Source organism: Hyperolius riggenbachi, chromosome 10 (genome assembly GCF_040937935.1).
Source record: "Hyperolius riggenbachi isolate aHypRig1 chromosome 10, aHypRig1.pri, whole genome shotgun sequence".
Lineage (NCBI taxonomy): Eukaryota > Metazoa > Chordata > Amphibia > Anura > Hyperoliidae > Hyperolius > Hyperolius riggenbachi.
In genome coordinates, this window is record NC_090655.1 from 242,356,908 (window position 1) to 242,362,234 (window position 5,327).

Consider the following 5,327-nt stretch of genomic DNA (forward strand, 5'->3'; position numbering starts at 1 on the left):
TAGTTCTTCAATCCAGGTCCTGCTTCATATCTCTTACAATGCTCTTGTCATCCATACCTTAATGAAAATATCTCACATAGTGCAATACCGCTAAAAAAGTTTATTAGTATAAAATCGATTCACACTCACATATTCCAGGGTTTTTGTGTAGACGTAGAGTAATTTATTAAACAGGCTCTCCCCCGTATGTTGGCCAGGCTGGCAGGCTCAATGTCCCTCTCCAATCTGCTTCACCTCTGCCGCGCGCTCGGTGGCAAGCTCTAGCGTCTCGTGCCTCGCCGCTGCCAATCCATCCTGTACGCTAATCTCGCTTCCGTATCAGGCTCTGCCCTATCGATTACATCACTCAGTGACTCATCAGATGCCCCCTACAGACAATCACTAAGGCTTTAAGCCTACAGACAATCACTAAGGCTTTGTGCCTTACAGACAATCACTGAGGCTTGGAGCCTTAAAGACAGACACTAAGGCTTGGTGCCTACAGATACTCACTGAGGCTTGGTGCCCTACAGACACTCACTAAGGAGACTGGTGCCCTACAGACAATCACTAATGCTTGGTGTCCTACAGACAATCACTAAGGACTGGTGCCCTACAGACAATCACTAATGCTTGGTGCCCTACAGACCATCACTAATGCTTGGTGCCCTACAGATAATCACTGAAGCTTAGTGCCCTACAGACACTCACTAAGGACTGGTGCCCTACAGACAATCACTAATGCTTGGTGCCCTACAGACAATCACTAAGGACTGGTGCCCTACAGACAATCACTAATGCTTGGTGCCCTACAGACAATCACTAAGGACTGGTGCCCTACAGACAATCACTAATGCTTGGTGCCCTACAGATAATCACTAAGGACTGGTGCCCTACAGACAATCACTAAGGACTGGTGCCCTAGAGACAATCACTAATGCTTGGTGCCCTACAGACAATCACTAAGGACTGGTGCCCTACAGACAATCACTAATGCTTGGTGCCCTACAGACAATCACTAAGGACTGGTGCCCTACAGACAATCACTAAGGACTGGTGCCCTAGAGACAATCACTAATGCTTGGTGCCGTACAGATAATCACTGAGGCTTGGTGCCCTACAGATAATCACTGAGGCTTAGTGCCCTACAGACACTCACTAAGGACTGGTGCCCTACAGACAATCACTAATGCTTGGTGCCCTACAGACAATCACTAAGGACTGGTGCCCTACAGACAATCACTAAGGACTGGTGCCCTAGAGACAATCACTAATGCTTGGTGCCCTACAGACAATCACTAAGGACTGGTGCCCTACAGACAATCACTAAGGACTGGTTCCCTAGAGACAATCACTAATGCATGGTGCCCTACAGATAATCACTAAGGCTTGGTGCCCTACAGATAATCAGAGGCTTGGTGCCCTACAGACAATCACTAATGCTTGGTGCCCTACATATAATCACTAAGGACTGGTGCCCTACAGATAATCACTGAGGCTTGGTGCCCTACAGATAATCACTAAGGCTTGGTGCCCTACAGATAATCACTGAGGCTTGGTGCCCTACAGATAATCACTGAGGCTTGGTGCCCTACAGATAATCACTGAGGCTTGGTGCCCTACAGATAATCACTGAGGCTTGGTGCCCTACAGACAATCACTGAGGCTTGGTGCCCTACAGACAATCACTGAGGCTTGGTGCCCTACAGATAATCACTGAGGCTTGGTGCCCTACAGATAATCACTGAGGCTTGGTGCCCTACAGATAATCACTGAGGATTGGTGCCCTACAGATAATCACTAAGGCTTGGTGCCCTACAGATAATCACTGAGGCTTGGTGCCCTACAGATAATCACTAAGGCTTGGTGCCCTACAGATAATCACTAAGGCCTGGTGCCCTACAGATAATCACTAATGCTTGGTGCCCTACAGATAATCACTGAGGATTGGTGCCCTACAGATAATCACTAAGGCTTGGTGCCCTACAGATAATCACTGAGGCTTGGTGCCCTACAGATAATCACTAAGGCTTGGTGCCCTACAGATAATCACTAAGGCTTGGTGCCCTACAGATAATCACTGAGGCTTGGTGCCCTACAGATAATCACTGAGGCTTGGTGCCCTACAGATAATCACTAAGGCTTGGTGCCCTACAGATAATCACTAAGGCCTGGTGCCCTACAGATAATCACTAATGCTTGGTGCCCTACATATAATCACTAAGGACTGGTGCCCTACAGATAATCACTGAGGCTTGGTGCCCTACAGATAATCACTAAGGCTTGGTGCCCTACAGATAATCACTGAGGCTTGGTGCCCTACAGATAATCACTGAGGCTTGGTGCCCTACAGATAATCACTAAGGCTTGGTGCCCTACAGATAATCACTAAGGCTTGGTGCCCTACAGATAATCACTAATGCTTGGTGCCCTACATATAATCACTAAGGACTGGTGCTCTACAGATAATCACTAAGGCTTGGTGCCCTACAGATAATCACTGAGGCTTGGTGCCCTACAGATAATCACTGAGGCTTGGTGCCCTACAGATAATCACTGAGGCTTGGTGCCCTACAGATAATCAGAGGCTTGGTGCCCTACAGATAATCACTAAGGCTTGGTGCCCTACAGATAATCACTGAGGCTTGGTGCCCTACAGACAATCACTGAGGCTTGGTGCCCTACAGACAATCACTAAGGACTGGTGCCCTACAGATAATCACTGAGGCTTGGTGCCCTACAGACAATCACTGAGTCTTGGTGCCCTACAGACAATCACTGAGGCTTGGTGCCCTACAGATAATCACTGAGGCTTGGTGCCCTACAGACAATCACTAAGGCTTGGTGCCCTACAGATAATCACTGAGGCTTGGTGCCCTACAGATAATCACTGAGGCTTGGTGCCCTACAGATAATCACTGAGGCTTGGTGCCCTACAGATAATCACTGAGGCTTGGTGCCCTACAGATAATCAGAGGCTTGGTGCCCTACAGATAATCACTGAGGCTTGGTGCCCTACAGATAATCAGAGGCTTGGTGCCCTACAGATAATCACTGAGGCTTGGTGCCCTACAGATAATCACTGAGGCTTGGTGCCCTACAGATAATCACTAAGGCTTGGTGCCCTACAGATAATCACTAAGGCTTGGTGCCCTACAGACAATCACTGAGGCTTTGTGCCCTACAGATAATCACTGAGGCTTGGTGCCCTACAGACAATCACTAAGGCTTGGTGCCCTACAGATAATCACTGAGGCTTGGTGCCCTACAGATAATCACTGAGGCTTGGTGCCCTACAGATAATCACTGAGGCTTGGTGCCCTACAGATAATCACTGAGGCTTGGTGCCCTACAGATAATCAGAGGCTTGGTGCCCTACAGATAATCACTGAGGCTTGGTGCCCTACAGATAATCAGAGGCTTGGTGCCCTACAGATAATCACTAAGGCTTGGTGCCCTACAGACAATCACTAAGGACTGGTGCCCTACAGACAATCACTAATGCTTGGTGCCCTACAGACAATCACTAAGGACTGGTGCCCTACAGACAATCACTAAGGACTGGTTCCCTAGAGACAATCACTAATGCTTGGTGCCCTACAGATAATCACTAAGGCTTGGTGCCCTACAGATAATCACTAAGGCTTGGTGCCCTACAGACAATCACTAATGCTTGGTGCCCTACATATAATCACTAAGGACTGGTGCCCTACAGATAATCACTGAGGCTTGGTGCCCTACAGATAATCACTAAGGCTTGGTGCCCTACAGATAATCACTGAGGCTTGGTGCCCTACAGATAATCACTGAGGCTTGGTGCCCTACAGATAATCACTGAGGCTTGGTGCCCTACAGATAATCACTGAGGCTTGGTGCCCTACAGACAATCACTGAGGCTTGGTGCCCTACAGACAATCACTGAGGCTTGGTGCCCTACAGATAATCACTGAGGCTTGGTGCCCTACAGATAATCACTGAGGCTTGGTGCCCTACAGATAATCACTGAGGATTGGTGCCCTACAGATAATCACTAAGGCTTGGTGCCCTACAGATAATCACTGAGGCTTGGTGCCCTACAGATAATCACTGAGGCTTGGTGCCTTACAGATAATCACTAAGGCCTGGTGCCCTACAGATAATCACTAATGCTTGGTGCCCTACAGATAATCACTGAGGATTGGTGCCCTACAGATAATCACTAAGGCTTGGTGCCCTACAGATAATCACTGAGGCTTGGTGCCCTACAGATAATCACTAAGGCTTGGTGCCCTACAGATAATCACTAAGGCTTGGTGCCCTACAGATAATCACTGAGGCTTGGTGCCCTACAGATAATCACTGAGGCTTGGTGCCCTACAGATAATCACTAAGGCTTGGTGCCCTACAGATAATCACTAAGGCCTGGTGCCCTACAGATAATCACTAATGCTTGGTGCCCTACATATAATCACTAAGGACTGGTGCCCTACAGATAATCACTGAGGCTTGGTGCCCTACAGATAATCACTAAGGCTTGGTGCCCTACAGATAATCACTGAGGCTTGGTGCCCTACAGATAATCACTGAGGCTTGGTGCCCTACAGATAATCACTAAGGCTTGGTGCCCTACAGATAATCACTAAGGCTTGGTGCCCTACAGATAATCACAAATGCTTGGTGCCCTACATATAATCACTAAGGACTGGTGCTCTACAGATAATCACTAAGGCTTGGTGCCCTACAGATAATCACTGAGGCTTGGTGCCCTACAGATAATCACTGAGGCTTGGTGCCCTACAGATAATCACTGAGGCTTGGTGCCCTACAGATAATCAGAGGCTTGGTGCCCTACAGATAATCACTAAGGCTTGGTGCCCTACAGATAATCACTGAGGCTTGGTGCCCTACAGACAATCACTGAGGCTTGGTGCCCTACAGACAATCACTAAGGACTGGTGCCCTACAGATAATCACTGAGGCTTGGTGCCCTACAGACAATCACTGAGTCTTGGTGCCCTACAGATAATCACTGAGGCTTGGTGCCCTACAGACAATCACTGAGGCTTGGTGCCCTACAGATAATCACTGAGGCTTGGTGCCCTACAGACAATCACTAAGGCTTGGTGCCCTACAGATAATCACTGAGGCTTGGTGCCCTACAGATAATCACTGAGGCTTGGTGCCCTACAGATAATCACTAAGGCTTGGTGCCCTACAGATAATCACTGAGGCTTGGTGCCCTACAGATAATCAGAGGCTTGGTGCCCTACAGATAATCACTGAGGCTTGGTGCCCTACAGATAATCAGAGGCTTGGTGCCCTACAGATAATCACTGAGGCTTGGTGCCCTACAGATAATCACTGAGGCT